This window comes from Glycine max, chromosome 7, assembly GCF_000004515.6.
Source record: "Glycine max cultivar Williams 82 chromosome 7, Glycine_max_v4.0, whole genome shotgun sequence".
NCBI classification, from domain to species: domain Eukaryota; kingdom Viridiplantae; phylum Streptophyta; class Magnoliopsida; order Fabales; family Fabaceae; genus Glycine; species Glycine max.
The window spans coordinates 16,722,865-16,747,433 of NC_038243.2; the positions used below are offsets into that span (position 1 = coordinate 16,722,865).

The 24,569-nt window shown below is 31.9% G+C and overlaps 1 long non-coding RNA gene across 1 annotated transcript; it reads right to left on the reverse strand.

The window, feature by feature from the left end:
* Nucleotides 1-7,746: 7,746 nt before the first annotated feature.
* LOC102660578 (uncharacterized) lies at nucleotides 7,747-11,299 on the reverse strand. The gene is made up of 6 exons (XR_001389179.3): nucleotides 9,927-11,299; nucleotides 9,684-9,737; nucleotides 8,801-8,870; nucleotides 8,413-8,451; nucleotides 8,201-8,267; nucleotides 7,747-7,966 (listed from the first exon to the last, which is right to left on the reverse strand). It is a non-coding gene; the product is annotated as an uncharacterized lncRNA (long non-coding RNA).
* Nucleotides 11,300-24,569: the final 13,270 nt, after the last annotated feature.

Genomic DNA, 24,569 nt, shown 5'->3' on the forward strand with positions numbered 1-24,569 from the left:
AGAGATCCCAACATTGAAGGCCACTCATCAAAATCAGACTTGCATCGTTTATATCAAGTATCACAACAATGTTACGTTAAAAGAAAGAAAGATACAAAATAGATTGGGGTTTGAACCTAAGATCCATGTAGACTACTATAATATAGACTCTATAGACTACAGTATATAAAGATTGTGAAGTTAATAGTTGCTTTTGTATTTTTTTTATTATATATATTATCATGTTAGTAAGTGACATAAAAAGATCGATGGCCATCTAAATGGCTAGATAGGGTACAAAATTTGGGCATGAAAATATTTTACTTTATCTATTTTTGGAAAATGCAGTAGCACTAAGTAATGAAATCATCAAGTGTTTCACTAAAATGTCAAGCGAATCTGAGAAGGGTCACCATGGGAGATATGTCCAAACTTTCTAGAGATACTCTAGCTTGGGAAAACGTGGTAAATAATAAACAGCCAGGAATATGTGACCCGGGTGATGCCTGGACAACTTCATTAGCTGTGATGGTACCTTTTATTATTCTTACTTTTACTCCGTGCTTACATCACATTGGTTGTTATACTGTGCTCTACTTAAGTTTCACAGCGTGTTTGGAAACGTAAGTAATAGTTGTATTTTTTAATTGTTTTTTACTTGACTTTGTGCTTAACATTCTGGATGAGAAATCAAACATGTACTTAAATTACTCATAGTTAACTTTTTTTATTAGTTAATGAATTATTACAATATTATTTAATAATTTTTAAATTTTGTACCATCAGATTCAACTATAATTGCTAGATTACACTTACTTAAAACGTTACTCCCTTTAGAACAAAACTCTTGATGTTTTAATTTCTTTCTTTTTTTTTTTCTAAAATTATTGATCTTGTACATATTTCAACTCATTAGTTATTTTCTTCCGCATATACCCCATTTAACATGACCTAGATTCCACAGCTACTTTCATCATAGACATCAAATGAAGGTATTTTAGACTAAATATGTAGTTTGTGAATAGTATTAAAAATTTCTTAAGGTGTGTACTGTGGCGTCCCCAAAATAATGACTGGTTTAATAGTAATGATTTAATTAATAAAAACCATGGTAATTTTTTTTTCTTTTCTTTTTCATTTCTTTCCCTTTTCACTAAGACAAGTTTTCGAAGGAAAATCCTCACTACAAAGTCCTGAATGGCCAGTTCACAACTCTGTTCGGAGTCATTTCTTTCTCACTGCTCATAATCTCTAAACTATTTTGCTTTTTCAAAAGAAAGAACGTACCAGCCATTACTTTAGGTCGTCACGTGAAAATAAAAGAATAAAATACAGTCGATAAACTCTTTTACAAATAAATTTGCTAATGCTTTCTTTTCAAATAACAAGATCGATTATAAATGCATTCATCGTTTTAAAGCTGTCCAAAATATGGGAGTTTTTACAAAATATATAGTGTCATCCAGAGCAAAGGTGTCCATAGTGGTGGCTTCAGCCACATGTATACAATTATCAAATTCCTATACATCAGGTCTACCCATACAAAAAACAAAAGAGTAAACCTAACAGTCAGTTCTAGATACACCCACCCTCAAAAATATATAAAACTAATCCATGGAACTGTCCACTCCACCGTGCGCTGAAGCGTCCGTGCAGGTTCATCTGGATGCACCAAAGAAGTAGCCGTGAACCGAATGGTGCCCCAAAGTCGGCACCTCGTGTTGCCTTCGAGGGTCTCCCAAGTTCCCCCTAGGCACTCCATCTCTACTCGATCACGGATTAGCTGCGCCGCCATCACGATCTACAAGAAAGAAAAGAGAGGGGTAGACTCTTTCACAAGAATCTAACTGCGCTGCACACAATGCATCTCATAACCACTACATGACGTTAAAAGGAGTATCTTAAGGCTTTCTATCTCTGGTAATCGATTACACAACCTTGGTAATCGATTACCAGAGGCTAAACTTGAATTACACAACCTCAGGACATGAAATATGCAATACTACACTGTGTAATCGATTACACATGCCTGGTAATCGATTACCAGTGACCCATTCCTCTGTGTAATCGATTACACAGGCTGGTAATCGATTACCAGAGGCTCCCTAAGTTTCCTGACTTCGTTTTCAAGCCTGGTAATCGATTACACCCCTTGGTAATCGATTACCAGAGACCATCTTAGCCTCCTGTCCTCAATTTTAAGCCTTGTAATCGATTACCCACCCTTGGTAATCGATTACCAGAGGCCACAATCCACATATTACACAAAATTCACAACTGGCCAGCCACCACAAGCCTCCTTGCTTTGTGGTCTTGTTTTCCTTTTATCTGTTGACTGCCAGGAGCTCGCCTGTTTAGGTACATCACAGGTTCTCACTGACCGACTATGCCCGGGTTGGGTCGGGATTGGTCAAGCTTGGTTTTGGGCAATAGCACCCCACCTGACGTCCCCAAGGTCTCCTGACCCCCGCGACATATCTCCAGGTACCACTCTGTGGTCAACAATAAAAGCAGGAAGTTTCACCCTTCAACACTTCCTCATCTCAAGCTTGTAGGATTATGGGGTACCCATCACATGTGGTACTAGGTGGCGGTCGGGCGATGGTGCACAACAAGTTTTCCACATCCACAATGCGCGCATAAACCCACCATCCCCTGTTGCCCACCTCCAACTGAGCTCACGTACTCCCACGTAGTCCATATCCTCATTTCTCTCAACACCGGGTCCCCATCAATCCTCTCAAGCTTCCACAACATCCAAGTAAAACAACATCAAACAGCACAAGCTATCACAGCCAAGCAAAACAGAGCAAAGGTAGAAAACTCTGCTCAACACATCAACCAAAATCACAGCTTTTCTCACTTAAGGACCACAGTAACAATTTCTTCGATCCAATTCGTTAACCGTTGGATCGACTCCAAAATTTTACTGGAAGTCTATAGTGCATAAGCCTACATTTTGACCGTTGGGATCTACTAGCAAACATCCAGAACTCATTCTGCACTGCTCTTTCCACAACCAGCAAATGCCTAGTATTTTTCTGCACTTGTGCAAAATCCTGCTGCACAATTTCACAGCAAAAATCTGCACAAAATGCAGATTTCGAAAACCCCACTTCCCCTCATCCAATCTTGCCAAAATCAAATCCTACAAGTCCCAAATCATGTATCAATCATGTCTAAACCAAGGTCAAGCTTCAAACCACAGCAACACAAAATCTAGGTGTCCAAAACCCCTCAATTCAATGGGTTTTCTAGGTTTGAAAAGTGAAATTTAGAATGAGGTAAATTTGAGGCAAACTCTCACCTCACACCAGTCCATAACATCCATTTAGACTTGTTCAAACTGGATTTACACCTAAAATCTCACCGAATCAAAATTTGACTCTTCAACACCCAAATTTGCCCTAGCAATGGCTCTTTGTTCACTTTGGTCATTTGTTTTTCTCTCTAGCTCAGCCTAACCTTTCTCACATGTTCTAAATGACATTTCAAGCTAGTATTAACTCACTCTAACCTCCATTTACCACAGAATTCAGACTTAGCCTTCCAACTCTCAAAGCCTCACTCTTTTTCCACTCATAACATCACATTCTCACTTTCCAACCCTAGGTTAACTCTACATTTCATCTCTAACAGTTTTCCATGAGCAGTTTTTCAGCATACAACATCACAAACATCATCACAAAACCCTAAAACAGAATGGGTATGTTTAACTCATCCAAACATGGCAATTTCAACAAGCTTTCAACAAGTTCCTTCACAAATAATCATCACACAGCAGAAAACTAACAAAACCACCCATCATATCTCCCAAAACCCCATACCCACGAAATTTAAGAGAGAAAGAAGTCCACCCAAACCTGAATTTTCGAAGTCCCACTCGTAGCCACGCACTTCACGACCCCGAAAATGCTCTCCTTTCGCGATTTGGAGCAGAAATGAGTACCAAAGGTTGGAGCTTTGTTGGGGTTTCAATGGAGAATGAGGGAGGAGAAAATGGCAACGTGAGGGAGAGAGAGAGCTGTCTGAAAAAGTGTGGGGGCTGAGTGAAGAGAGAGAAAAGCTTTGTGGTTTTTAAATAAAAAGGGTTTTTCTCTTTTTCTATTATTTTATTCAAGCAATGCCACATGTCTCCATTTGAGTGGAGCAAGAAGGGCCCACTATCTCTTTTTGACTGTGACCCATACTCAGTCACAAAAATGAGAAAAATTTGACCTTTGAAACGCTAAAATCCTGCCTCGGTTTGCGTGCCGTTTCTCTGATTCCAGTTTCTCGCATTTCTCTGCGTCCACTGGGGCCAGTTTTCGAAAGCAAGCAATATATATATCAAAACGCTCAGAATAAAACCCCGAGCGTGGTTCAGAGGTTGGTTTCGTTAAATTTTAAGTTGCACGCAAAACGATGATTTTTAATTAATTAATCAGGAATTAACCCATAACCTCCCAGTTATGGATTTCTCTCCCTTAATTAGTCCAACCCACATATCTTGCCCCCACTATTCCTATTTCTACCAAGAACATATCTATACATATACACTGAATAATACTTATATATATATATATATAATCATTCAAAATACATCGTTTCCAAAAATTCCGGGTAGAAATTTCCAGGATGTTACATGTACATTAACCTTTAAAAATTAAGAGTACGTTTGGATAGAGAATTTTAACTGGGGAAAGTAATTTATTGGAGAATTTGAATTTCTATAATTTAAAATTCATTGTTTGGATACTTTTTATGAAGAATTTAAAATTTTGAAATTTTAAAACAGAATTTTAAACAACTAAAAATTTGGAATTTCAATTTCCTTCTCAAAGATGAGAAATTGAAATTCTTTTCTCACAGTCTTCTTCAAGAAACACCGTCTAAACTCCTAAAATATTGATCGGATGTGAGCATAGAGAAATATGTATAACTAGCACATCAACCATATTTTTTTTCTTTTTTTTTCATTCATTTTTTTCATCCTCATAATTTTAATTTTTTTTATCCAAATACAAAATTTTGAAAATAAAAGAATTTCAATTGAAGTATTTAAAATTTCTCAAAATTTTAAATTTTTCCATCCAAACACACTCTTAGGATTTTGGTCGGAAAAAAGTAATAGTTAGAGAACAAGACTTTATCACCTTAAAAAAAAATTATTTGAGTTGAAAATAACTATTGAACAATAAAATTATTTTTTTAAGTATTTAATATAATTATATATCTAAAATTTAAACTTCGAGACTACTAAGTTCATACAAAATCTACCTAAATTGATTTCCTTGCCTGTATTATTTATTGAATGAGTATGCACAAAACTCACATTTATTTATTTCCATGTAAGCAATTGAATTATAACTTCTTAGTCCATCTAAATAGATAGTCCATATTGTGCTCACATACAACCTAGTTTTTGCCACTATCTTCTTTTGAAGATACGAATCCTAATTACAGGCAAGCTACCTGCTACCCTGGTCGTGCATGTGAGTGTGACCTTTCTGTTTACTAGAGTGCACTAAGTGCCTAGAATCATATATAATGAGCCAGATGCCCCACACAGCAGCGATGCCATTCAACAAAAAGCTGTGCTTGCGAAATTTAAGCTGAGAAAGTTATGCAATGGAGAAAAGAGAACCTACCCTTATTGTGACACAAACAAGCACCCACAAACACACTCTTGCAGAGACAGAGTGCAATGATAGGGCAGATATATGTAATATGTATATGAGTGATGCAAGACCATCATTGTGGCATGTCTACGATCCAAGTAACGACCACTTTATGTATAGATGTACTGCTCCTTTCCCAATATGATGGTCCTTTTGATTCTCTCATGGGGGGTGTGAAATATGAATAATAACAATACTCATTTGAGGGATCAATCAATTTAACTGTGTTTTTGTTTCTAGTAGATTAAATAGGACCAATTATTTACGACTCTCAATTCTATTAGCGTTTTTGTGACTTTTGAGAGACCCTTTTCTTACCCCTTTTGTTGAATAAAAATTAAAAGAGAGAGAGAAAACTTCATCAAAGCATGTTGATGAACAAAGGGACATTAAGTGCATATTTGGTTTGAATGATAAATGGTGAGTGTAGCTAAATTTGGTAATTCAGAAAAAAAAAAGTTAAATTTGGTTTGGCTCACATTTCAGATGTTTGGTTGATAAAATGTGTGTTTGGATTAATTTTATGATGAAAAATAATTAATAATTTATTTATGACTAAGGTAAAACAACAAATAATCAGTTATACTTTTTCATGATCTAACCACCATGATTTTGTAGGATGGAATTGATTTTTGTATGATATTTAATCACACTAAAAATAAAATCATTTTCAGTGGAGAAAAGTTAAGTTAGAGATGCGGTAGTAAAAAATGTTTTTTCTTCATTAAATTTTAATTATATAAAATCATGTTGATATAAAATCAAGGCGTGCATAAGTAAACACTAACTCTGTTAACACTTTCTTTTGTTTCATCTCTTTGTGGGGATAAAAGTTTTCTTATTCCCTTGTCTAATAAATCATTTATTTTTTTGTAATTTAGAGTTTCAATTCGTTCCAATTAGCATAATTCTCTAAATACCTTCTGAGTTTTAATGTACAAGAAATATATCATTTCCACTTTCGCACACTGGTTTAGCTTTTGCCTTACTATGATCTTGAATGAATACCATCTTTCCCCAAATAGCCCGGACAATAGTTGTAAGCTTTTACATATAGAACTAGATTGAACAGCATTATCAATTAAAAATGCTCAACATAGGTTAATATTGTACCCCTGTCCAAATAACAAAGCAATTCACGTACCTCATATATCACTCAAATGGAATTTTGTTTGATTCCTTTCCAAGGAAAATGGTGCACTTGGCCCCCATCAAGGCCCCATTTGTTTGTACACTTGAAAACCATCTTTTGATTGAAAGGAGGGGTCATGTTGTTTAAAACTCACTTGCTTCAACCCAATTATCTTTTCATCTTATTAAGGTTTCGGGCTCCAGAAAAGTATGCTAATGCCGCCAAGGATTGCGGACAAAAATCTGCAGACATACTTCAAGTAATTATGGGAACAGAAAATGTTGTTTATGTAAATCTGTTGCTTCTATAGGATTCTTTAGTGTAAGTAAAATATTGGAAACATGAAAGTACATTCACCATTAAATACTGAAAATGTCTTCTATAGAAACAATTTTAACACATTCAATCAAAAGTTTACACATAATTAAAAATAAAACAACAATTAAAAAGTTTTCACTAAAAAAAATATTTATTTGTGGAGGTTAAAAAAATCATTTTTGACGATTAACAATAGCCACAAAATGTATTTCTGACAATCAAGATTAACCATTAGAAATAAAGACATCGATTTGTCGCGGTCACAATTTTTAGTTGAATGCTAGTAAATTCCTCAGAAAAATTGTGATGGTTAAAACCACCATAAATGTGCATTTTTATTTTTATTTTCACATTTTTTTTTGGATTTTTCATGTTTTAAAAATCGCCACAAAATATATTTTTGCCTTTTTTATTTATAGCAGTTTTAGAAACCAACAAATAACCAAAAAATATTTTTTAATTTTAATCATTTTATCAAATTTTTAATCTCTAATATTTATTTATGCGCTGGTTGTATCAAGGATGATTCATGGCTCCATCGATCCTTTGCACCCAAGATATTCTTTCATAAGAATAAAAGAACAATAACTCAATAAGAGAGATAAAAAAAAAGGTAAAGCCATGTATCCAACAAAGATATACATAAAGAGATAAAGGTAAAAAAACCATGACTAAAAATCACTTGCACAAACTCAGATTGTTCTACAACATCAAAAGAATTAACATTGTCACTTGGCAGGAAAAAAACAAAGGTGACTAGATAACAGAGCATTCCATGCCTTCTTCCATTCTGGATCACTTCTACCTGTTGGCAACATCAATGGTGTACTGCCACTTAATATGTGAATGGGTCCTTGAAGCTGATTGTCACCTATATCTAACCAATTAAGTTTTGATAGATTACCAATAGAAGCCGGAATTAGTCCACTAAAGCTGTTAGAATTTAAAAATCTACCAATAAAAGTAATTAATTAACAATATCACTGTCACATTAAGTTTTGCATGATCATATAATCATTTATCAAAAAAGATACATCATGTACTAAAATTGGTGATCATACTGACAGAACAACTTCATTTACTTAATAATTGTAAACTTATTAGTTATTACCTTAAGTAGTTGGCTAACACCAGCAACATTAGTGAGGGTGACAGCACCTTGGAGCACAAAGATAAATCTACACATAACAATCTTGTAAACGTATCAAAAATGCATTTAAAGCCAAAAACTCTGTCAAATGTTTGAGTGTCATGGAAAATTGGGGATGGGTAGAATGTAGAAGCTGGAAAAACTGAAATAAATCAAATAACAAAGTTTACAACCTCTCCACACAGAGCGGGGTAGTCCTGATTTTGAATTTTCTGGAAAAGAGACAAAGTATATCTCATAAGTGTACCAAAAAATTCAGTTTCATGGAAAACTTTGAATTGCACCATACATTAAAAATTAGGCTGAAACAAAAGACAAATGGTATTTAGTATGGAGGTTGGTTCCAGGACAGTGAAACAAGCAGGGCACCAGACATAATGGAACTGAATTATGAAAGAAAGATATATAGTATGTTGGCAAATATATGTAGTCTTGAAGACTTGAATAACTTTTGCTAGTAAGCTGAACAGCTGAAGGAACTATATCTCATCCCATGAGAATATACTCAGGCAACTTAGTAAGCATAATAGATTTGAAATAAGTCATGATCAAACCTTTCACCTTAGCTAGGTACATTACAAAGTGTGAACCCATTTCTAGTTAAATCAAATATGTGCCTGACGTGTCAATCCTGTCAAAGCAACTTAAGTTACTACACAACAAGAGGGCAATGAAGAGGCTTAAACATCTTAACCAAAACAAATGAAGAAAGTCAAGAGTACCAATAAGTTCGATACAAATTCACTTTGTAATTCTTTTCAAGAAAATAGTTGAAGACTCAACAGTAACAAAAACTTCCAGATCTAATCAGCCTTTACATATATATAGTTCATAAATAATATATAATCAAGTCTGGTAGTCAAGTGTCACACTTCACCACTTAAGCCAATTCTTTCAGCAACCAAAAATAATAATATCATACTAATTTTGAAGTCCGCATATTTATCTTAAGAAAAAAAATCACGTGTTCAAAACTTTGTGAACTTCTTGAGTTTAACCAAGCTCACAAGCCTGCCATAAAAAGACACAAAACCCCTTTTTATTTTTATTTTTTTAAAATAGGAAATCAAATCAGTAACCACCAATAGTCATTGTTTTCTTCCTGCTCTGTTAAACAATTCACATCAACATCAACATAATAATAAAAATCTTTTTTTAAGATATAAAAAAATATTACAACAATATAAAAAATAACTTCCATATCATATAACCTTCTTTATTTAATTTTCTAGCATTTGTTACTAACTTGATATGCTAGCTGGCACACAGCAGCATGTTTCTTTAACTCAAATTATCATTCAATTTGAGTTTATAGCCTTTTCTTTTTCTTCCCCTAATTAAAGGTAAAACTACAACAATAAACCAAACTAAAAATTAAACTAAACTGAACTGAGGATTAAAAATTGAAGTAGTGAATTCAATAATTGTGATTCAAAGCTAATACCTGATAGAAGAGATCAATTTTTCCACCACGAATTTGTGCACCTCGACAATGGAACTACAAACACAAACCAACAAAAAATACTTGAGAGTGAAGGATATCGATCAGAAGTGTAAGGATTCAGCGAACTAACTTGAGAGAAGAAGCAACGTTGTGCAAATCAAGTGAAGAGTTGATTTAGGGGAAACTCACGAAAATGATACAAAGATAATAGGATTCAAGGAATTAACTAGAGAGAGAAAAAACCTGATTGAATGTGAGAATGAAGCTAAATACTGAGATGTGAGGATTCGAGGAATAAAAACCAAGCTAAATAATCACTACCTTGGATGTTACCTGGATTAAAAAAGTACAAATATCATGAAACTTCAAATTCTTTCCATTAAGATCAGCATAAAGTCACACAATGAGCAGATGACTAGCTTAATTGTCACCTCAAGCATATACAACAAGTATGAGGATTAAAACATAATTATTCTATTCCCTAGTAGAATAAGAGGCTTCGTTGTTTTTGTTGTTATAAAATTATTCTATCCACTACGATGCCATAATCAATAGATCGATTAATTAAAATCCAAAATCATCAAGAAAATTAAACTAGCTCAGCATGATTTCCAGCATCTGAACATGCAATCAACAAATTAGGAATTAACTCTGTTATGGTCCACAGAGTAGCACACAAATTTCAATTTTATTGATACACTCCCACGAATTTGAATTTCATAGCAAGGTGTTTGAGTTAAAATTCATCAGATTCTTGTTTAATCAACCAGAGAACTCCAAAAGAAAAACGAGGAGAAGATCAGCACAATCGACGACGCAATTGACTACAAGCGAAATTGGGGGAAGTGAAACCCTAATCAAACTTGGATGCTAAAATTTCTGCCGAAGGAGACATTGTGCGATTCAAAATCGACAGAGGAGAGTGCGGGGAGAATGAAATGCTCCTACAATCGACATCGAAGGCAAGAGCAGCCAAATCAAACTCTGAGAAAAACTTGATGTTCGCGCAATGCACCGCGCACAACTTCGACTTTGGTACAACGTGGTACAACATCCTTCAGTGCTCGGTTCCAGAGACAAGAACATAAGAGAAAAAACCTAAACCCTAAACAACGTCCAGAGTTCAAACGAAGCGAGGGCAAAACCCTAGCGAAACCATGGTGGAAAGAAAGAAAGCGCTTCACTCTGGAATCAGCGTCGATCACTTGGAACTTATCCTTCAGAGTACTTCAACCGGCGAGCCTCACATTTCGTAGCGGAGGTTGAAGCCTTGCGTTGGTGGTAAAAACTCCAAGGTCTCTCAGTGGAGACTCGGGCAATACAAGAACATGATGATATAAAAGGAGAGAGAGAGAGAGAGAGAGAGAGAGAACTTTTGAGGGTTTGATTTGATGCCTTGGTTTTTTTGAGTCGTGAGTCGAGACATGTGTTAGTTGACATGCGGCATGGTTAGCATCAACAAAGTATACGATCGTGGCGGTCAAGTTTTCTGTCAGAATTACAATATTTTCTAGCGGCTCTCGTTAACTGCCACAAAATCCCCATTTTTGTAGTGTTCTCTTTCTTTTATTCATCCCCATTTCTAGGGACTTTTAGGCAAAGGGTGCAATTTTTTTCCCCCATTTTTCATTTGAAGTCGATTTCAATTTATTATCGAAAATGAGATAAGTTGTAATATTTATGACTTTTAGTTTATAAGTGGTAGTTTTTCTTATAACTTATTTTTTTTATAACTAAAGTCATCAAATTTTCTACAATCTTTAATTTTTTTTCTTTTGTTTTGCTTTCAATCTTTTTTTAAAAATTAAATAATTTTATTTATTTAATTATTAAATAAATATAATATAGTTTCTATTTTTTATGTTTCTCTTTAATGTATTGTTCATTTTATATTAATAGGTTAAATTACTTATTTGATCTTTATAATTTCATGATTCATATATCTTTAGTCCTTATAGTTTGAAAATGATTTTTTAGTCCCTAAAGTTACATTTTAATTCTCTTTTAGTCCTTATAGTTTAAAAGTGATCTTTTTTGTCCTTATGATTTATATTTTAATTATCTTTTAGTTCCTATAGTTTGAAAGTAATCTTTTTAGTTCTCATAATTTGTATTTTAATTACCTTTTAATCCTTATTACAAAAAAATATAAAAATAATTAGTTACAAATTAGTTATAAATTATTAACTATTTTTTATTATAAATTATCTTGTGATAGATTAGTTATTAATTACTTGCTAATATTTTTACATAGTTAATTGTAATTGATAATATTATTCATATTTTGATGGTAACTACTAAAAGGGAATTAAAATATAAAGTACAGGACTACATATATCACTTTCAATATATAGGAATTAAAAGTGAATTAAAATACAAATTATAATGACTATAAAAATCACTTTCAAACGACATGAACTAAAAAAGAATTAAATTGTAAACCATAAGGACTAAAAGAAAATTAAAATGTAAATTATAGGAACTAAAAAAACCACTTTCAAACTATAGGAATTAAAAAGGTATAAATCGTGAAACTATATAAACCAAATAAAAAATTAAACCTATTAATATATTATGTTGTTTTTAATTTAATAACTATTTTTATTACAAAATTATTAGATGCTGTTAATAGTAAAAAAAAATTATACAAAATAAATAATATTATTTCATAAAGTATAAGTTAATATTAGTAAGAAAATATTTTAATATTTATTTTAAAATTTTAGTTTTTTAAAATTTAAATATTTAAAATAAAATAAATATTCAAAAACATATATTAAATAACATTATGTTAGTTTTTTTTTTATTTCATTTAAAAAAATGAAATTCAATAACATTATTAAAAAATTATCTAAATTTTAAATATATAAAATATATTAAATAAAATAATATTAAAAAATAATATTCAAATAATTAAATAAATAAAATTATTCAAAATTTTAAAAAAAATTGAAAGTAAAACAAAAGAAAAAATTCTAAAAGAAAAAACTTTAAAGGTAAAAAAAATATGACTTAAAAGTCATAAGATTAATAAAAAAATTAAACTAAAGTCATAAAAAATTTTACAACTTCAATTAAAAAATAATAATAATTGGAAACAGATGTTACAATTCAAAAATCATAACATTTATTACGACTTATCCCATTTTAAAATCGACCCTAAATAAAAAAAATTGAAAAATATTGTCATGTATGCATTAAGTAGCAACAACAATAATAACAATAAAGTCTAAAGGCAACGAAACCAAATTATTTATTTGAACCCACAAAAAATAAAACCTATAGAAAAATTCTTATTGGGACAGTGTTTTAGCCTCAGTTGTTCTTTCTTTCTAAGTACACTCTTCTTTTCTTCTTCTAAAATTAAATTACTTAAATAAATTTTTCTTAACCTTCTTCTCTCCCTCGCATACTCCCTCTTTTTTGTTCACTGTAACAACAAAAAAAATTTCATCACACTCCTCTTTCACTCCCTACATCCCCTTAGATATCTTGTGATCCTTTTGTTCCCCCTTATTGCCTAGTTTCTTGCTCTAGCATTAGGATTTTTCATCCTCCAAAACTTTGGCTTGTTGCCTAGTTTCTTGAGAAGAATTTTTCAATATTTAATGTGGGTTCCATACCTCTTAACAAAAGTACGTTTTTATTGTTTGTTGTGCTAAAAAATCTAACTTTACAATAAATAATGAAAATATATTTTTGTTATATAGTAAGATAGAGTTAGACTTTCAAGTTAGGAGGGACTAAGAATATAAATCAAATTTTGTTCAACAAATATATAAATATTACATTTTATATAAAATATTCATATGTTTTTAAAATGATCCGAGAACATATATATAAAATATATATTTATATAGACAAAAAACTAAATATATTTTTTAAAAATCCAAAACTACTATTGTAAAGTCATTAATTTCTCGTGTCACTAAAAATATTCATAAATTTCACAATATCGGTATTTTTATTTATTTATTTATGAAAAGTCTTACTAACTATGTTCTAAATCAAAATAAATAACGTTATTCACAAAATTATGTTTATAATACAATAGTTAACATCTATTAAGAAGATTTTGCTTTTAGATTGTCAACAATCCAGCTAAATCGTTAGACACAACATGACAAACTTTCTCATCACAAACAAGGGCAGGATCTTCTATAGCAGCAGTGATAACTTGATCATCACATTTCTTTTTACTTAATTGGTCTTGTTCTCCTTTTTCAAAATGAATTTCTTAGCAATACTTCATATATTTACCATAATGGTTATTGCATTCGATATTTCTTTGCTTCCACATTTCTACCTCTTCTTTTACTACTTGCATTTGATCTTTTGTTTTTACTACTTCTCCCCTATTTTTACTAATCAAAACCTCTACCTGCGAAGAGAATTCCGAAAAGGATGCTTGTGTTGTTTCCTTTCGAACTTCTTCATTCAAAATATAAGTTTTAACATGATCTAGCTATGGTTATAACTTATAACACAACCTGGAGTAGAATTAGAAACCCATAGGTAAATTTTTCCTAGAATCTGGAAAAGTACTAAGAAACCAAAGAGGCGCCATAATTAATCTCATGATCAAATCTAACACCCGTGTTAAACAACTAATCAAAACAAGTATGAAATTAAATTCACTTAATGATCAGCAATAAAAGTACATTATTTATAGTACAAATTCTCATGGCCTGTTTCAGACAAAAAAAATATTATTGCTACAGATTTAGATCCATATATAATCTTAAATTTCTTCCACTGAGTTTTAGCTACCATGTGAGTTATTGGCAATTAATATGAATCAAATCACTATCATTGACCCATTACCTAATATCTAAGTCATCTCATTGTAAATGGTGGCCGGATAATTTTTATATATAGATAATTAAAAATATTTTTTTCATTTTCTTTATAAAAATAAAATAATTAATGTTATTAATATACTATTATGATGATTTCTAAATAAAAAAAAATTGGTGATTAACATTATTTCTAATATTAATATACTATTATTGCCATCCATGCAGTTGTAGAAATATTGAAATTTCTATCCCACCCTTTCATCCACGACCATACTTGTAGCCTAGCTTGATCCAGAATCTTTCCTTTATCAAATGATGAGCCTCTGAAGATGCATGAGTTCCTCCAATTCCAAATACTAGCCACTGTAGCACACACCATATCAGTTTCCAAATGAGATCACCACTTTTAGATGCCACCGAATTTGTAAATTGCCAAAAGTGATGCTCAAAATTTGATGGTAAGGCTGTTTGAACTCCCAGCCACGAGTGTAGATTTTGTGCAATTGAAGAATACATGTGTAAAGATTGAAAATGAAATGTCGTCCGTTTTCCTCACAAACGTACGGAGAGGATTGTGGACGCAGTAATCACACACCCATTTCTTAATCTTTCCTCATTTACAAAATCTTAATTTCCTCATTTAAAATGATCTTATATGCAATTAGCATGCGTTGCTTCTCCCTTAATTGGTCGTTCAAATATATAAATTGAGCAAGCATTTTCCAGTCTCCACTCAACTCAAAACAATGTCGACAAATGCATTCTTCATTCTGATTTTGTACGTTCTTAGTAGCAGCAGCACTGTCAGCTACTACTACCACCACCTTGGTCTCATGTCTGATGGAAGAAACAGACACACACTCCAACCCTCGTCGACTTTCCAATGCAGAGTCAAATGGAGATGACAACGATACATTTCACATAACTGCTACGATGATAATTGTCTCCATTGCAGTCGTGGTGGCTATCGTTGTGCTCGTTATTGTGATTCGGTATTTGTTTTTTTCGGTGCTTTAATTTTCTTTTTCTTGGTTAATGTGTTTTTGTATGTTGGTTTTGTATTTCAGTATCAGATGTTTCAAACTGTGACTTGTAAATGGTATCCAAATAAGTTTATATATTCTAAATTCATTAATCTAATACATATTTTTTAATTCTTTTTTTATGTTATCAAACATGTTAATTCTTATAAGTTTGTGAGTTTATTTATTCTTTATAACTTAATTAATAGACTTGTTAGATTCTTGAATTTACTATCAAATCAACAATTCGTCTAATTAAAAAAATTATATCAAAATTTAGGTTATTTTAGATTATTTTTGGTACGTTTAGAGTTTAACATACATTCATTTAATATATCGTGTCTAAATCAAGGAAATTTCACCTCTAACAACATCTAATCTTTTTTTCCAACATTAAATCTTTGTTCTCCAACAATATCAAACCATCGATGAGAATGTTCTATTATTATCATCACATCCTTAAATTATTATCCAATAGCAATAATATATTACTAGACTTATCATTTAAGATTAATGTTTAGAGTTCAATAAATTTAAAAATTAAATTATATTTTTTAGTTAGCTAAAAATATAATTTAATTCTTAAATATATTTATATTATTATTTTATTAAATTATATATATATATATATATATATTGATTGAATTAAAATGTACTTAATAATTTAATATATGATTTATTTAAAATATATAACCAAATAAGAAAGTACATATGGAATATAATTTTACATTTTGGAATAAATATTCTAGAACAAGAAGCAACATGGAAGCACATGAAGCAATAGCCATTGTCATCTCATAAGAAAGAGGAGTCATCTTCATCTAAGGAATTATAAGATTGATTAAATGATAAAAAAAATAAAAAAAAATTATAAGTTTGATTGACCCTGTTAATAAAAACTAACTATTAACACTAAAATTTTTCCATAAAAAAATAGCCATCCTCATCTCATAAGGAAGTACAGGTTATGAAATCTTGTCCATCCTTTCTTTTTAACATGTCTTAGGCTAATGTAATGGGTCTTACCCCTATGAAACATCTGATTCTGAATAAAAAAATCAGTATGAATAAAAAATGGCAATAACTGAAAAAATAGCCATCCTCTTCTTTTTGTTTCCCATGAATAAAAAAAATAGTTTCACATAAAAAATGAAAAAATAATAAAAACATCTAAGAAATCGACTGAATACATTCACATAACCATCCAACCAAACAAACAAAAAATGGCATTAACTTAATAATTTTCAATTTTAACCAAGGGAAGAATTGCTACTTGATAGATTTTCTTCCTTGGGAAATGTTAAAGAGAGATTAGAGATCAGAACACTGTTCTCTTAAGTGATGAGTTTAGTATACGAATTAACGTGGGACATTTAATTATTGATTAAAAAATAATGGTAAGATATTTAAATATAAACTTTTTAACAAAAGATATTTAAATAATGATATACTTTATTATACTTGGATATTTTATTTTAACCATTAGTTTTTCAATCAATAATTATAATTTTTTATTTTGAAGAGTCAAATCTTAAAAGAATAAATCTTTTCGAGTAAAGAGAAATATTTAGTTACTTATAAATAAAACTATTATTCCCTCCTGTCTCGAATACTCATGTTTCTAATTATAAAATCCTCTTCAAAAATTTGTTTACCCTTTTTTATAACAATTTTTTTCTGATTTTCAAATGTATTAATTTTCTTATCTATATATCATTACTCAATTATTTTTTCTCTAAATATTAATGAGAAACAAGTAAATAAATAAAGAGAATAAAAGAATAATTTTGGAATGAGAATACAAATAATTAAAAATTGAATACGATAATTATTTTTTCTTAAGGGATATGAATTACTTAAAAAGATCTTGTAATTAGGAACGAAAAGAATATAAATAAAAAAAAATTTATTTCAAATATAAATAAATATTTATTATTTATTATTTATTTAATGAGACTCTTCGAAATACTATTTATTTAAGAATGTCAAATATTTTTTTTATATATTTGATATGCAACTCCTAAGGAATAATAGTTTAGAAAATATATTTACTTTATAATTGGAAATGATAAATTTAATGAAATTAACTAATTTTTTTTAATAAATATAAAGTGTGTCTTTTTTTTCTTATAATTGTCATCGGAATGTGTATTATTTATCAAATCATCACTATTTTTATTTTTAAAATATTATTAACTATTAATAAATGATACTATTATTTTTTCAAACTTGAAAGTTAGTGCTTTACTTGCCGTTCGTGGCACGACCGTGATTTGAAGGCTCAATGTTAGCCTTCCGTTTAACCCGTCCTATGGCTATGGCTGACTATGAATCAAATTGAGTGCAGCTCACAAGGGCTTCTTGAATTCCCAACTAGGTTGCTGGTTTTGAGAATGTTCTTCATCTTACACTCATCTTACCTTAATTCATGGGAATTCTCCTCACCTCACAGTTTCATTTCAACCTTCTTTTGGTGAAGAAATGTGCCTCATAGATATCACAAATAAATATATAAAAAGTGGTCCAATTTTGTTACTCTTTTTAATTGAAATTATTACTAGGCCACATTGGGACCCAAAAAAACACTATAGCGCAGGGATGGGACACCTCGTTAACAAGCCCGGGCATAGAAAGGTATTGTTTTGTCAAGGCCTTAAGGGTGGTGAACCCCTCCAACTATTGTGTTAGTATCAGGAAAGCTTTTGTTTTGGCATTTATTACGTAAGCACTTCATTCAATAGTTGATATATTTAAGATATTTTATTCTTGATTTAAATATGTTTTTCATAAAAATAGATCATTTTTAGATTATTACTTCAAATTCATTTGTTGTCAATTACATACTTGAAAATTTTTAATGTTTTAACATAGTATTTGTCATTAGTTTCATTATGTTAGTGATGACGTCTGAGATGAAGTGTCACGTCATCAAGTCTAATCACTTAACACATATTTAAATTAAAATATGTCATTATTTATTATTTTTTAAATCAAATTATTATATTTTATTAACTAATAAAATTTATATAAAAAAAGTTGACTCAAATTTGGAAAATGTTCCCTTTTTGAAAACATGAGTTCATCTTCATGGTAATGGTAGTGACTTTCTGTAATGACTGATTGTGAGTGTTATGGAGGTTAACAGTAATATCTACTAAGTGGAAACAAAATGAGAGAGTCTCCTTCACGTGTACATATTGTCGCATTCAAGAGATGAGTCATCTTCGAACTATAGCAGGTAATGTGATTTTTTTTGTTTATTTGTTTTCCCTTTCTTAGTGGTCCCTTTGTCTTCTATTACGACATTGCAGTGGTCCCTATTTTGTGAAGTTGAAAAAAAAATATTTGGGTTTTTCGAGTTTTATTAAGGTCCGAGTACGAAATGATGAAGGGTTCGAGGTGGGTTCGTTTAGGGTTTAATCGAGGTTGATTAGGATTCAATTAGGGTCTAATTAATGGTGGACAATAAATTGATAAACATTGTTTCTATTTCTATTACAAACATGAGTTTCAAATTAAAATTGCATCACAGTGGTTTCTTTCAAAGAGACCCTACGATGCAATATGTTGGGACTAGCAATTCTGGAAGTATCATTGATATAGATGTTGACAAGTTATCATTCTTTGAAGCAATTAGGATTTTAGAAGAAGACTTTGGATATGACGATCAACCAATGAGGCTATGGTGGAAAGGTGGTGATGGTGAGTATAAGGAGATTACTATGGACAATCGTGCATTAGAGTTGTCTGATTATGCCATTGCTAACAATTATGAGCTGGAGTTGTTTGTGGAATGTGCTGGTGGTAATAAAGGGGTTGTGGATGACAATTTTTATGGTGATTCTGAAGACAGTAGTGATGAATCGGTGAAAGATGTCCAATTAGATGAGTCTGAGGAGGAAAGGGCAATTGGATTGGATAATGGTTTTGATTTACATATTTCAGAAATTGGTAGACTGAAAAATAAATGAATAAAGAGGTAGACTTTGGAAAAGGTGTATAATCTAAGTGAGGAAGGTGCGAGGGAGGAAGGTGATTCATGTGATGATGCTTATGCTAATGTTTTTGTTCATAAAATGATGACATAGCTAACAACCAACGTGTACGTGTTGAATTAATTGAAGTATTTATGATTACTTCAAGCAAGAGGAAAACTTAAACCTACCAAGTGAAGTGCAGAGCGATGCACATTTTAGGGTGGTGGACAAGGCTGCTGGTTGTAAGAAGGCTACTTGTGGAGGTAAGAAGGTTGCTAGTAGGGGTAAAAAGGCTAGTAGTGGAGGTAAAAAGCCTGCTGGTAGGGGTAAGAAGGTTGAACACAATTATGTGAATCTCAGTGGTAGTTTATTTGTGGCACACACTTTGCCTGAAAATCATATTAAAGATGGGTATGTTAGTGAATAGTTGAGAATTGATGATTCAGATGAAGAGGTATATGAAAGATTCAACAACGAGTTGCTTTATATGGAATTTAAATGGAAGTTCGGATTGGAGTTTGCTTTGCTAAAAGAGCTCAAAGAAGCCATACTGAAATACAATGTGTTAATGGGAGAGAAATCAGGTTTGATTTCAATGATAAGAGACGAGCAAGAGCAAGGTGTAAGCATTGTACCAACTATCTGGTATATGTTAGTAAGGTAGGTCAAAGTAAGACATATAGGCTTAATACCTTACATCCTAAACACCCATGTGTGTGGGGAAGGAGAGGGGGGGGGGGTTCAATAATACAAGTGTTAAGTCCACTTAGGTGGCCAAAGTCTTAGTCAACGAGACGAAGGCAACAAATGTTGATGTGTCTTTAAAAGACATAATTAGTGAGATAAAGGCTAACTATTCAATTGGAATTTCAATGTCCAGGGCATGGAGGGCCAAACAACTAGTGAAAAAGTAGTTGATAGTGATTGTATCAAACAATATTCCCAGCTTTGGTCATATGCAGTTGAACTAAAGGATAGATGCTCAAACAATTCATGCTTGATTCAAGTAGAGAGACCATCCATTGAAGTACTACCAATATTTGGTAGTTTCTACATATACTTAGAAGGTCCAAAATCTGCTTTTAAAAATGCATGTAGACCCCTGATTGGTGTGGATAGATGTCATCTCAAATCAAAGTTTTGAGGAAAACTCTTGATTGTTGTTGGCAGAGATCCAAATGACCAGTACATGCCTATTACTTTTGCTGTTGTAGAAACAAAGACCAAGGAAACATGGAGATAGTTTATGAACTTGTTGTTGGAGGATATTGGTGATGTTGAAACCAACAAATGGGTGTTCATTAGTGATCAACAAAAGGTAAAAACTAATTTTTGGATTGTAGATTAATATGTTGCTGATATTTTTTTGGATTATTTTGATGACATACTTTATGTGTAGGGATTGCAACAAGTTTTTCTAGAATTTCCAAAATAGATAGATCACAAATTCTACCTGCGACATCCTTACAACAATCTTAAGAAAAAAAATTGGTGATGGGTAATGCTCAAAGATCTAATGATGGGGGCTACTAAAGCTACTTATAGACAGTTGTGGAAACACAAAATGTAGCATACTAAGGACATCAATGAAGCTGCATATCATTGGTTGTATAACCTTGAGAGAAAAACATGGTGTAAGCATGCTTTCTCAGATTACTCAAAGTGTAATATTTTGGTTAACAACTTAAGTGAGTCCTTTAACAGTGCAATACTAGTAGCTAGGGATAAGCCTATCATAACCATGTGTGAGTGAATTAGAATGTATCTTATGAAAAGGTTTGCACCCCTTAGAGACAAACTGCAAAACTACAAAGGTGAGGTTATGCCTAAGCCCCTGAAAAGGTTGGACTAAGAGGTTGAAAAGTCTAGGAATTGGGTAGCTGCTTGGGGAGAAGATGGACATTTTGAAGTCACAAATATTTATTCTGGTGAAAAATTTATTATAGATATAAATAAGTAGAGATGTTCATGTAACTTTTGGGGATTAGTTGGCATACCTTGCAAACATGCAGTGGCTACCATACAACTCAAAAAATTAAAAGTTATGGATTATGTGGATAATTATTATTCAAGGGATACATATGATGTTTGTTATGGACATAAGGTGGTATCAATTAATGGTATGGATATGTGGCCAACTATAGAGCTTGATGAGATTTAACCACCAAAATACAGAAAAGGTCCTGGTAAACCAAAGAAATTGAGAAAGAGAGAGCTCGATGAAGACCTTAACATGACAAGGCTAAGAAGGGATCCAACTCCTTATAAATGCAACCAATGTGGGGTAGCATGTCATAATACCAGGAGGTGTACATTGCCACCTCAAGTAGTACCTGAAGAAGTAAATGAGGAAGCTAGTAGAGTTGTAATGAAAGTGTAGCTGAGGGTGCAGCACAAGGTGGAGATGCTGGAGTTTAGACTGAGCAACTCAATGTAGTTGAGGGAGGCACTGAAGGAGTAGCTGAGGGTGGAAATGAGGGTGCACCTATTGGAGTTCATACTAGGCAAGTCAATAATGTTGAGGGTTACACTAAGGGAGCAAGTGAAGGTGGAATTGAGGGTGGAGGTGGTGGAGTTCAAATTGGGCAACTCAATGTTGTTGAAGGTGGCACTGAGGGAGCAGTTGAAGGTGAAACTAAGGGTGGAGGTGGTGGAGTTCAAACTGGTCCTATTCAACACCAAAAGAATGACATCACACAAATCAAATGTACAAATAAAAACAATAAGGTAAATTTTTTTATACATGCTTAACATACTATATGATAGTTTATATAGATTAATTTTTACACTTAGCAGACTATATGAAAAGCTTATGGGAAAAGGTGTGCAATAGTCTGTAAGAAAAGCTTATGGTCCTTAACAATAGCAGTAGGCTAAATCTACAAATAAACACATAACGGTATTAATTGCATCAATGTCATTGCATTAATTTTGTACTTACTGACATCAACCTCAAGCACTAATTTTCAGAAATTTCAATTTTGTAGGGGCACTGTGGGCACAACAAATTTGTCAATGAAACACTTAAGAAACTTGCTCCTAAACGCAAGCCACCAACAACAAGAAGGCACCAACAACAAAATTTCAAATTCAAGAAAAAAAAATTAAAGATTGTCAACTACCAACTGTTGAGAAGAAGTTGAGTTGAGAATTGGTCTTGCTACCACTCAGGCCAAGACATGCGCATCAATTAACAAATCTAAATGGCCAATTGAAGATACTAATAGATAAAAATAGGACTGTGTGAAATAATTTTGTAGTGGGGTGTGGGAATTTTATTTTTGGGTGTGGCAATCTTGCTTTATTGTTTACTTTATTGGAATCATGTGCGTAATTTGTTGCACCTTTTGTGTATTTGTTCTAGACAATAAGAGTCTTAAGTACTAATTTAGGCCTTTTGGGATCATGTCACTTATATTAAACAATTGTGACTTATCAATAATAAATTCAAATCTCTTTTACTAAATAGAAATTGCCATAAATGTTGAAGTAAACAATAAAACATTGAAGTGTTCAATGAATCAGAATAGTAGGGCAAAAAAAGAAAGATTCGGGCAATTTGACTTTAATAAGTTTTCCATACCTGCAATATAAACAATTTTCATTTTACTACATAAAAGTTAATTTTTTGATATCGAAGTACTTAGAAAATAAACCATTTTCATTTTACTACCTCAAATTCATTTTTGTTCCAACAAAGTATCTAACATTGTTGGGCTTAGGAATTAGTAGTAAGCTAATACCAAACATCACAAATCAATAACAGGTCCGGAGTTAAAATTAAGCATCAATACAATATAGCTTTAAAACATCATAAACTCATATCGTTGGAAGCATCCAACTACTTCAAATACAACATTGTTACTTTCCAAAATTTACATCTCAACCTACCAACCTACAAAATTTAAGAAGACAACTACCAAAAACCTACCATCAGTTAATACACATAAGGAAAATCAATTCCTTCTATGACCACCAACATTCATTGCAATTACAATGCTTAGTAAAGAAATGAACACCCAAAGAACTACAACTACAAAACCTAACAACTTCACTCTATTCCTTTTAACAACAAGATTATTCTTTTTCCTTCCAATTTTACTCTTTAGTTGCACAACATGAACTGAGGATGCACAACATTCTTCCTCTTATGCAACAATTTTTTTCCTCAAATCTGTTATTTCTTGTACATTTGTTTTAGCTTCCTCCATTAATGAAGCAACTTTCAGCTTCAGCTCTTCATTTTCTCGAACATATCGGACCAACTCACTCTCCTCTACAGACACATTATTGTCAGCCTCAGTATCACCAATCCATTGAAAAAATCTACAAGAACTTGATTCCTATGTCATAATACCAATTAAACAAGCAGCACAACAGAATAAAACCCAAAACAAAACACAAAATTGATATTTGCATACGTTCCAATGTGGGCATCTCCAAAACCTTTTCTCTGGATGGTTCACACTACGTGATGTGAACATAACAACGGGTACCTCAAATTTGCATTTCACCATACCAAGAAATGAGAACAACGATGACAACCCACCTTCTCCATTCATCCTCTCACCCATCAACAAAAACACCTTCAGGGTTTGAAATTTCCAAATGTCTCCCAAGAGTCTCCCTTAGGGTTCGAAATCTACAACAACCAAAGACATGGAGGGTTCGAAAACACAAGTATGGCTTTTTTTTTAATTTGATTTTTTAAAAAAATAATAAATAATTATGTGACTTTAATTTGACTGTGTTACGTGATTAGGCTTGATGACGTAAGGTCTATCATATTATTACTCAACAGAATGAGACTAACGACAAAGTACTATATTGAAACATAACAAATTTTTAGGTACGTAATTGATCAAAAGTAAATTTAAAATAATAATTTAAAAAAATTTATTTCTAAAATATTAAAAACATATTTAAGTCTTTATTTTTTTTAACAAGTGCATTGTTAACCTGGTCTGTTTAATGTTGAATGGGATGTACGTGGCAAGCATATCTACCAAACTTTTTCATTAGAATTAGAATAGACGCAAAGCAATGATAATACCAATGGATATTTAGTGTGATACACCATCCGTTTAA